Source organism: Pinus tabuliformis, chromosome 8 (assembly GCF_031772625.1).
Source record: "Pinus tabuliformis cultivar Carrire ecotype Pingquan chromosome 8, CPIR1, whole genome shotgun sequence".
Lineage (NCBI taxonomy): Eukaryota > Viridiplantae > Streptophyta > Pinopsida > Pinales > Pinaceae > Pinus > Pinus tabuliformis.
This window is the reverse complement of record NC_142294.1, coordinates 1,581,191,435-1,581,203,718: the sequence shown is the minus strand read 5'-3', so window position 1 is coordinate 1,581,203,718 and position 12,284 is coordinate 1,581,191,435. Positions and strand designations below refer to the sequence as shown.

At 37.6% G+C, this 12,284-nt stretch overlaps 1 pseudogene; it reads right to left on the bottom strand.

Moving 5' to 3' along the window:
* Positions 1 to 458: 458 nt before the first annotated feature.
* LOC149242095 (dolichyl-diphosphooligosaccharide--protein glycosyltransferase subunit DAD1 pseudogene) lies at positions 459 to 811 on the bottom strand (annotated as a pseudogene).
* Between the last annotated feature and the right edge of the window lie 11,473 nt (positions 812 to 12,284).

The window sequence follows — 12,284 nt, the reverse complement described above, 5'->3', positions numbered from 1 at the left end:
AGCAAAAGTTCTGCAATTATGTTTAATCCATAGTACTTTAAGCTCTGGACTTCGCTGTTAGATTCTAGATAATAATAACTGATCCCTTCTATATTTACATATACCAGGAAAGTAAAAACAAGCAAATTCTCTATCATCTCTGCTTGATGCTTATTGATAGCACTGACTTCTCAAGAGTCAAACCATATAACAGAGTTCAAAGACTTGAACCACATTATGAAATGATCAAAATGAAGGTATAATAATGCAATAGCTTATATTTATGTTGCAATATGTAATAGTACAATGTCTTCTACGCCAAGAATCCAAAACACGAGAAAATTAAGGGAGCTACATTAACCAAGAAGCCAATTTCAGGTATTTGTGTATTTGACTACCATTAAATCCTTAGCAACGAAATATTTCAAGGAAAGGCGAGTAGCCAATTCTTCTTTTGTTGCTTTGTGATGGGTACCCTCTCATTCCAAACCTAGGAAGTTCATTATCACCAAGTGAAGTGCAAAATTGCACAAAACAAACATGCAAATGCTCTTTCTGGAGGAAGATCCTTGAATCCTTTGTTTTCTTCGTTGACTTGCATCTGCAAACAAACTGCAAGCACAACTGACCCCGTGCAAGATAGAACTCCTGAAAGAAAAGCATTGAAAGGAAATGATCCAACTATTGCCATGTAGACAACCTGCACAACTGCCGTGAGAACTGCGTAGACCACATACAGATCGATGATCTTCAACTTGGTAGGAGTTGCAGAGTATGCAGATCGAAGGGATGCAACGAGAACTTGTGCATCCTTAGCTGTTGAGGTTCCCATTTAACATTTTACATATAATGCAAGTTTTCAATTCTAATGCATTTCAAAGTACATATGATGGTACACACTACAGAACAATATGGATTTTGGACATAATAAGTCGATTTGAATTAGAATTGTCAATTCAACCTAACTCATGTTTGACTTGGGAGTTTGAGTCCTCATTGCGACTCAAATTGATGAGTTTGACTTAGGATCGAATCATATTTAGAATCAATTTGGCTCTGCTTAATTTCCTCATAGAATGGAATTAGAGATAGTCTTTCACTTGTAGTCAAGGAGGATGGTGACACTTCAAAAAAAAAAAAAAAAAACAGGATACTTTTTCCATATTGATGACCTGAGCTTCAGGTAAATTTGGGTTTCTAGCTGGACTAGAAGAGATATTATTTCAAACTTCCAAACCATTTTCCAGGTAACACTTTAATAGCTCTTTGTGTAATCAGCGAAGGAAGGAACAATGTACATTGATTAAATGAGCAGAGCCATGACTCCATGGACCACCAATTGGCCTGACCACCCCTTTATGTCTTGATCTGAACATGTTATTGGCTCAATGTCAAACAACTTCCCTGAGACTATAAAATTAATCGACATTGGCATGATCTGTTCACTTCATGGCATCCAAATCGTCATAACTTATGGAAGATGAGCAAGAACATAAGTTATTGTTGACAGACACCCAAGAATTTTAGTGCCAGATTGAAAATTTTGGAAAGCTCCTCCTTTCCTGCTATATACATGCAATTCTTGCTATGACATTAGATACGTTGTTCCATTATTATGCTTCACTAATTGAGTGTTTCTGATGAAATTAATTATGTAGTTAGTGGATATTTGCATTTTTAATATTTATGCTGGTTTCGCTATATTAGCTATGTCTTTAGTTGCCACTAAAAGCAATAATAAAATGGCAGAATTTTATGGATACATAGTTATAAAGTAATGGTGGTTCGTGATGAGTCCTGACATGGAGTAAGGTATACTTGCAAGTATGAAATTCCAGGAGAGTGTAAACGTATATTGAATATTCATTTTCTCAAGGGGGTTGCATGTGGAGTGGGTCTAACCCTTAATTACCCTGAATTAGCAAGTTTTTTCCGTGTTTACGACAACTGTCCAACTGTGAAGCAATCAGTGCATGCACAATCAATTTACAGCACTAATCGTTTTTCACTGCTACCACAACCAATGACAGATGATAGCCACTTGTTTGACATTCTTTGTGGCTGAGACACAAACACTCTGTTTCCATACTTTAACTGCATATTATGGCACATATGCATTATAATAAAGGTTAGAATTTGTATGATTATCTCAGTGGTTGTTCAACACAGATATGTTTCATATATTTAATATATGAGCTTTCATGGGCCAAGACTTATCTGTTTTCCTTTGCTGTCTGCAACACACATATACAACAACAATGAAAGTGCCCTAAGGTATGATTGTAAAACTCTTCTAGTTTGTCAGTTTTGTCTTTGTATTATATTTGGCCAGATTGCAGATAAGATAAGATAAGTACATTAATGTCCACAAAATGATACATCTCGTGTGAATACAATGTGGGAGTGCAAAAGCAACTCCTAGGTAACACTGGAAGCAAGATAAAGAAAGCTAAAGAAAAGTACAACATAGATAAGTATTTAAGTATGCCAATCACTTGGTCTAACCAACACAAGTATATATATATCGCAGTATCATAGGTGTGGTGATACAAAGTGAAAGTTCAAGACTGGAAAAATGGAATGATTTCAACTTTCATAAATAATTGCATATGCTTGCATTTATTTCCTTTTGATACTATTAGCGATCAAGATCAAAAGAACCAACCTTGCAAAAGACAATTGTATTGTCATTCAGTGCAAGTGGCCGCATAAATCTATATGTTATCAATCCTATAACAACTGCAATGAGGATCCAAGAAAGAAAAATGAAAAACATAAAGATAAATTTTTAGTTTAAGAGAGCTGACACCATTATGTAATGCATAGCTTTGATAAGATAAATCAACCTAAATTTGGGTTAGTAGGCATAGATGACAATGTTATGGAAATGGCAACATTGCATTGGACCAGAGCGTTAGCATTATTCAACATGGCAGTAGAAATGTTATGACACCAGCACTGGCCAATACTATATTAGCATGAATCGTTACACAGTCTGGCATCTACATTTGTATTGACAGAGTTGTTACCTGTGTAGAGAAGGCCCAAGCAGTTACTATTCAAAGGAAATCCTACGTTAGTCTTTAGACCTGTGTGGAATGCTACATAGATACCAATGAGTACTTACAAAATGCCATTAATAATCCTGAGGCAGAGGAATGCATAGTTATGAGTTACGATGAGCTACATAATCTTCCAAATAAGCGAATCTAGAATGGTTGCAAAAGTCAGACTGCAACATGTGTTACTTAATTGCACACTAAGAATGGGGCAGTTACAAGAATAACGAATTCAAAGTGTACAAACCTGGGCATATTGCTAGGGAATCAACAGCACAAGTCAGAAGATACCAGAGCTATGCATTATTGTTCAAATTAGACCTTCCTTCCAATAACAGTATGCATTAAGATTATGCCTTGGAATGCCAGAGTAGAGAATTTGAAATATATCAATTCAATTCAAGAATAATAGCATTCATGAACAGATAAATACTATCCATATAATTGATTAAGAGTCTAAGGGTTAAATGAATATGTCAAAGAAACCATGCAATATCAAGAAAAGTGAAGTTAACAATAATGAGAGTTGTTCCAGGCAGTACAATGATAGAAATGGAATATCATGGATCTAGTAGTGAAGATCCATCAAGGTGACACCTGAGAGCACACAGATATGTATATATCACTTGAGAATAAAAATCCATGATAGTATTGATAATGAGTAGTACAGACGTATCGACTCAAAGTAGAGTACACCAAATCAAAACCCTAGGTTGGGACAATAAGATACACAATGCTGACTTGAGAGATGTGATCTGAGAGCAAGGAAATCACCTGTATACAAAGCAACTCAATGAGAATCAAGACCTAGGTAGAAAAATCATGTGAGACCTAGAAAATTGGTACATTAAGGTGGTCATGGAGATTTGTAATATCCACTGAGTGATCTTACTTGAATAGAATAACAATGGATGGAAGGAAAATGCCTAGGAACAAGAAAACGAATCAACGATGGTCTTTCAAATATCAGAAATTATGAACATGCCTTGTATTAGACATGTGGAAATTGAAGCTCAGGTGTTAAAGAAAGTGTTTTCCAGGCAAAAATTAATGGGGCAACATGAGAGTTGGTGGAGACAATCCTGGAAGATGTCACTCTGTTGAGCGCAGGACTAAGCTTAAGAAGACCCGTCCTAAATCTCAACCTGGCAGAGATTCATAACCTGATTGATGTATGGTTGAGTTGATAAATGCTAAATATTTTTATCAATAGTTGTTTGATGTTGGTTGTAGAGATAGGGAAATAACTGAATCAAACTCTTTCAAGGAATATTTTATGTTAATTCTTATTTCTCTCCTGCATTGTATTCTTTTCTTGTCAATGTTTGAAAGGATTGCTCATGTGGATAAGACACCATTGTTGGCCATGAAAAGATAAAACACTAAACCAAGAATGCCAAAGACCGCTTCATTATGCTACTATTTGTGAGGGGGAGGACAATGGTCCTTCTTTAAAGGAAAACAATGCTTATGCCTCATAGTTTATGCCCCTCACAGTGATATGACAGAGGAGAAAACGTATTGGTGCATGCAAAGCAAGCTTTCCTCAGCTTGCAAATGATTAAAACTCTTTCGAAGACCCATCCAATTGTGCCATATTGTTGGGAAATCACAGTTTTATGATAGTTGGAAACAAACGTTGATTTGAGGGACCGTCTAAAGATTTGGGATTTTAAAATGGAAGCTTATTTAGTTAATAAAAGACCAGTGAAAATATTAGAATACACTCTTACCCTAAAAAAAAAAAAAAAAAGTCGTGAAAAATAATGTGTCTCTAGTTTTGGATAAAAGGACCCTCAAATTTCTTCACAACTTTTGTGGTCACTGGCCACTTGTGAAAGGAGTAGGCACCTTTAGAGATGCAGTGCCATTGGGAAGGGAAGTACTAATAGCAGCAGGGCGAAAGCAATTATTCCATTCATTTAATTATTTCTCATTTGTCTGGTCATATTGTGAGTTGCATTATATATCATGAAATTGTTTTAGTACTAGTAAACAATGATTAAATATATAATAAATTTGAACCTTTTGGCATTTAGAGGACATTTCTCTCAATTTACAAAAAAATAAAGTATGAAAATCATGTTGGAAATAGTTTCTGAAGTTTTGAGTCGTTTATTTCCAAGATTAATTAAATGGGTTTGGAAGATGAAAAACCATCAAATTGGAAGAGTGGGACTTTTATATTCACTAAGGTTTTAAAGAAACTATATGAATAAAACTTATACTAACACCTTCTAGTGAAATTGATAGTGCACTAATCCGTTGCTGGCCATTATTTTGGTTTGATACCACCTTATAGGATATCCGGGTTGAAATGCTATTTTCCATGACAGATAGTTGAATCTATTTCAACTCTAATTGTTATTGACGGGTTCCACAAGGATGTCACATGAGCATTTATGATGCCCCTTTTAATGTAGATAGCCACCTATGTTAAGGTTCTATTTCGCAGTTCCATGTTGTTATTTATGAACATTATACACATTTGGTTGGACACGTGAAAATCAATCGATGGATTTGGTATTGATGATGGAAATTTTGGATGTATGACCAGATGTGTGATTTACTTGGTTACAATTTATCTAGTGCATGACTTGTCAGAGTTATTGTTGCATCGTATAGGCTTATATAGATATGATTTATCTAATCAATGACTTAGTGAAATTATGATTTATCTGATGTAAGATTTATTTCCAGTATGAACAACAAAAATTGACACGTGGACACTGGGCTTAATAAACATGATGTTTAAGATCATGTATCTATATCTATTTTGTGGTTGTATATATGCATGGATGAGAACTAAACTACAGGTTGGAAAGAACCGTACAATAACCAAGATCTACTATTCCATTGGGGAAGGTCGAGACGACCAATGAGGAAAGGTACGATGTACATTGTTCTATTACATTTGGTATCTACTTGATATGCACTCTTATGACATGAGTAAATTGCAAATGACAGGTGGCAATATGACCTGACTGGATTATCCGATGACAAGTCCAACCAGCTCTGTAGTGTGGTCCATGTTAGGGCATTGACCCTAGTTCTGAAGGAGGGGTGGAGGCATTTCCCACTGTGTATCCTCCGAAACCTGGAATCGTGGGAGGGCAGTGGTGGACACGTTCCCCTAGACATGTGATGACGATTGCCAGTTGCCTGCTAGGGAAGTTAGGTTGATGTATTCGACGCTTCCACCATGTCGGTTTTATTAGTGGTTAGTATGGCCGTTGCCACTGATAAAGCAGCAGAGGACGGATAGGGTGGGAATGGAAGTAGGCCAGGGTGGATAGGAGGATATAGACCAGTTGGAGACTCTTGATGGGAAGAAATGCCATTGTTGGACTTATCCGATTTTATTGCTATAACTCTCTCTGGTTGCTATGCTTTCAAACTCCTTGCATCATTCATTCTAACTTCGGGATGAAGTTCTCTGAAGGAGGGGTGTATGTAATGCCCCACTTAAATCTTATCCTACAAATTTTGTTAATGTTTACATTATCTAAAAATATTGAGAAATATTGGTCTAGTATAAAATTCATGATTTCCATTATTCAAATTCTCCACTTACCTTCTCAAATTTAATATTAGGTAGGATATGGTCTCCTTCCATTATTTCAAAATATATGTATTCATTTCACATTACCCAATGTACCCTCACATTTACTAAGGAGAAGACATGGTCCTCTCCATGTAATTACATCTCACATTCCCCAATGTACCCTCACATTTACTTGGGAGAAGACATAGTCCTCTAGATCTTATTATCAATATAAATATTCATTTCACATTCCCCAATGTACCCTCACATTTACTAAGGAGAAGACATGGTCCTCTCCATGTAATTACATCCCACATTCCCCAATGTACCCTCACATTTACTTGGGATAAGACATAGTCCTCTCCATTTAATTATATATATATATATATATATATATATATATATATATATTCACCTCACATTCCCAAATGTACTTTTCAGATTTACTTGGGAGAAGACTTGATCCTTTCCCATTAAATTCTCAATTTTATATTCATGTCACATTTCCAAATGTAACTCTAGCTTACTTGAGAGAAGAGAAGTAAATTGTAAGGATGGATGAGAAGTTAATGACATTAATGAGAGGTGGTTGAGATGGAGAAGGGAAGGAGGGTATAAAAAGGGAAGGGGGAAGGAAGAAAAGGGGGGTTGGAGTCTTGCTCAGGATTGTGGGGGTTGGTTGTGATTGTTTGGCCTTGTCATGATTTTGGGAGACCTTGGAAACCTGTGGAGGTTTCTTGGGTTTGAGAGGAGGAAAGTATCAATATTTAGTTTTGCACATTCTTCTTGAGGACACGCTATATCTGGTTGGACTTGGGCACGGAGGGCTAGGGAACCTGTGGAGGTTTCCTGGGCTAGGAATTTATTTCCTAGTTGGCTGGGAGGTAAATCCGGTTGGCTCGGTGAGAAGGAGCATTCAGCAGGATCTATAAGACAAAGGTATCATCATCAACCGCCGGAACAGGTATATTCCATGGACCACTCTTGTTAAGTTGATATCAATGGAATGCTCATCTTAATTTATGTTGCTTATGATAAAGTGATAAGATGTTAAATGTTTAAATCTATGTAAGAAGGTCAGCAAGTTCTTTTTTTTTTTTACTTTTAAAACAGTAGGAAAATAGATCTGTTAGTGTATAATAGATTGAGACTCTAATAATAAGAATCAGGCCCTACATATATCCTTCTACTACAGAAGTTAGTTCTTTTAATCATCCTTCATCGCAAGTTCTTGTTGAATTGCTAGGAAATCTTTTAGATAGACTAAATATGTCTGAACAACCATCAACATCTAGGACAGTGTCGACTGACACGGCTACGGCCGAACTTCCTGCTGCCTTTCCTACAATGTTCACTGGTATACCATCTGTCACGACTAGTTATCAACAACAAGCCGGAGTCCACTCAGGGACTGTTTCAATGACATGGTTTGTTCCTATTTTGTCATTCGGAATCTCATATGGTATTTCTAATGTTGAAACTCAACAAGTTGATCCAATATGTTTTCAAAGGCCGATCTACCCTTTAAGCACTGGATTGCCACCATATGGGGGGCAATATGCCTTTTCATTGTTCCCTCCTGGAGAACAACCATATGAGAGTTTACAACAAAATTCAGGTCAAACTGGAATTGCATCCAGCGGTTGGGTACCAATACTGCCCCAACAACTAAGGGTTGTATATTCAATGCAACCAGTCCAACTTGTGTCGAATATTTCCACTACACCTGCTATTGTGACTGTATCGCAAGTACAAATGCTACCTGTTGTGTGTCAACCTCAGGTCTCTCAGGTTGCAATACAATAGCCTCTTGTCTCTGCGATTCAATCACAACCTCAGGTTAGTGCCTCCTTACTTGGAACGACTCAAGCTCAAACAGGTATTATCACTCCGCATCTTGGTCAGTCATCCAGTATTGGACAACAGCAAATGGTCCAACAACCATGGTTGGTACAATATCAACAACCACAATTCCAACAATTTTACCAAGGACCTGAGCAACAAGGCTTTGTAAGTCACGGGCAACCGCATTTCCAAAACGGTTATCAACAACCATATTATAATGGTTATGCCCATCAACCTTATCAAAATTACGAGCATCAGATACATTATGCTGGTATGCAAAGACCTACTACTCAGGCGATTCCATCTTATCTTGGGTATGCTTCGTCTAACCTAAATCAACAGTTGCCATTTATTGCAACTCTAGAATTACCAGATCTAAACCGGCTGAAGAATGATCTAATTGCTTACGCCCCTTGGTGGCCAACGATTCCTCATAAACTTCCCTCTGATATAACTAAATTCAATGGAAATCTAGGGGAAGATCTATCGAATCATGTAATGACATTCTATTTGTGGTGCTCATCTAACACCCTGAATCATGATTTGATTGAGCTTTGCCTTTTTTAATGAACACTAACTGGTCCAACAACAAAATGGTATATTGAATTGCCTAGAGCTTCGTTTGATAATTTCAGCACCCTTGCCACTACCTTTTTAACCCATTTTCAGTTACCCATAAGGTACGAAATAGGGATAGAACTCCTTACCAACTTTAAACAGACGACATCCACTCACATATCTGATCATATTCATGAGTGGCGGCGTTGTCGAAGAATGGTAAAGACGTATGTTCCTGATCAACTTTTAGCTGAATGGTTTATACAGTCATTATTACCCTCTATTACAGAGGATGTGGATAAAATAGGAGTTGTCACTAAAGAGCAAGTCATTTCTCGTGCACAATATTTGGACTTGATCTATACTCAGTCTAGCATGCTCTACGACAAAATTCCTGACGCACCTAGACCAAAATTTTCTTTTCCTCCCCCTCCTAAATCAAACCAGGACTCTCATGCTGGCAATGGCATGATCGATACCACAAGCACGAAAACCGCAAAGGCTACATCTAAAAAAGCCCTTGCAGTTTCTAGTCAAAAAGCAAATGACAAGCTTTTTGCCTCGGAGGTTAATGCTGTGTCATGTAACAACGACAAAGAACCAAAGCAACCAGTGGGGAAGAAGAAAGGAAAAACAAAAAGAAGAAACAGGAAGATTTGACTCTTGAGAAATCTTCTGTAAACCCTGCTAGAAAACAGAAACCTTGTTATCCATGTTTAATATGTAACGACAAACATTTCACGAGAGATTGTCCACATTGAGCTGAGGTTGTGAAATTTTTAAAAACTTCAACTACCTCAGTGGTGTTGACTGATCCATTTTCAAACCCAGAAACTAACCTGGTTGCTATAGATCATGCTTCCAAATCCCAAGTGCTTATGCTATCCATATCAAAACAACAAAATGATGCTTTGATATCAACAAGGAATAAATATTATGGAAATCCACAGTCGTCGAAAAACAAGGCTACAGATCAACCCAGTAGTTCGACAACAACTTTGCCAGAAGTTGTTCCACCCATCATTCCTGAATTAACTATAAAGCTGCCCAAAGTAGTACATAAATCGACATTTAATCCTCGTGCTTGAGCAACACATAATTATAGTATAGTGGAGGATCTGGCTCAGTGGCCATCCGCTATGTCGACACTTGAAATACTGCAGAATTACCCCTCCCAAAAGCAAGTTTTATTATCAGCAATAGGTGGGATTGATCCAATGGATTCCAACCTTGTGGCCTTTAACCATAAAGGATACGAACCTCAGTTATCAGCCCAACTCGCTTTCCTTATATAGGTAAAATCCCTCAACAAAAATGTTCATCGAACAATCATTGATGAGGAGGCATCTACCTGTATTATGTCAATGAGTCGCTGGAAAACTTTAGGCTCGCCACCCCTGTCACGATCAACAACGACATTAAAAGCGTTCGATGGAAGAACATACATGCCATACAAGATATTAAGTAACTTACAAGTTGAACTGGGGGCAAGACAGTAGAAATTGAAGTCGAGGTCATTGATGGAAACCTTGACTACAATATCTTACTGGGAAGGCCTTGGATTTATGCTATGGATGCTGTTGTGTCAACATATTTTAGAAAGATTGCATTTCCCTAAGGCGGAATTACAATCGTTGACTAACTAACCTTTATACCCAACAGTTCACAAGCTACTGGAAGCATCCTAATGATCCATGGAAGCTATCAATTGCTTCAAAATGTCAAAGTAGGTCTCCTAAAAGACCCTACCTTAATGGGTTACTTTTTCCCTCCCGCGTCCGAGTAATTTGGCGGAAGTGGCCACAGTGGAAACCTGTCATATGATATCTTCTACATCATCAATGATTAAGAAGAACTCTGACCATTTTGATACTATGGGTCACCGAGGACGGTTCTTATCTTGTTTCGACCTCGTTACAAAATGAAACGAGGGTTATGAGGATAGTTCTTTTACTGTGTCAACCTCATTAAAAATGAAACAACTCCCTTTCCAAATCGAGTCTTTGATTACGATCTCGTAAAATCCAAGTTGCGTCTTTCAAAGATCTCGAAGGTAAACCTTCATTCCAACCACCGCGTTGAATGCAATGAAGCTTGGGGGGCATGCACCTTGATTTGCGTCATTATGCTGGGGGCATGCGAACTTATAACAAGCATAGTTTTTCGTTTTAAGCTTGTGTAAACATGAAACCAAATATGAGCAACGTTTCTGCAAGGTTCAAACTTCTTAAAAAATAAACTCGCCAATGAGAATAGTTTCTTCCGATTCAAGCTCATTAAAAAATGAATCCATCCTCGGTAAATAACCTTTGTGATTGCCATTCTATCTGCCTTTCAAACCTTGGTTGTGTTCTTTCCATCACCTCCATCCGTTTGGCCGATCATACGCTTCCACTTGATTGTTTACCATTTTGAGGAACAACTGCAATGAGTGGTCCTGTTAGCCAACCTCTTCACACCACCATGTTTTGAGAAGTTCCAGGATTACCCGGAACTAGTTCCAAGATTACCCGAAACTTGTTTGCTACCCTAAATGCCACTCGTTCCTCAAAAAAAGAGTCTACTGTAAACTCTTTTCGGACTCACTAAATATGAAAAAATTGTCGAGAAATTGGCCTCTCCAGCTCATTAAAGTGATTGGAAGTGCCATCCCTCTTGTATTTTAATCTTTTTAGACCTGAGGGATCATCCCACAAAAAGATTGAGCGCTTGTCTTTTTCGGCTCGCTAAAGTGATCGGAAAAGTCATCCCTTTTGTATTATTTTAATATTTTTCAGAGTCAAGGGATTATGATACGTAAAAGAACTATTGGAGTTCCTTTTTGTTCCTTTTCAAACTCTCTAAACATGAAAAGGACCGAGTTATCCTTGTCGTTAAACTCGTTAAAACAATAGCAACAAACTTGTCCATCTAGACAAGAACGAGTTTCACTATCGCTAGGCTCACTAAAACATAGCGACAGGTTTACCTGAAGGGCAAATTATAGACCAAGCATATGTTATCCTCTTCAAGCTTGACAAAAATAAAGAGGTACTGGTCAGAAATGACTGGGGAAAAAGGGAAGAAAACTTGAAGAATTTTAGTGGTAGCAGGTCGCTCTTGAACATGACACTTTCACTCCATCACCATGATTGAGTTGGGTTGGGTTTTTCCGTTCACCATATCACCATTTGTCCTTTGTACCATCCATGGGGTTAACGCTACCAGTGCATATCAGTGTCGCCAACATGTTTAAGAGAATTCATTCAGAGAATTCACCATCCAGCAAACACCTCATCCACTGCAATACCTTCACCCTT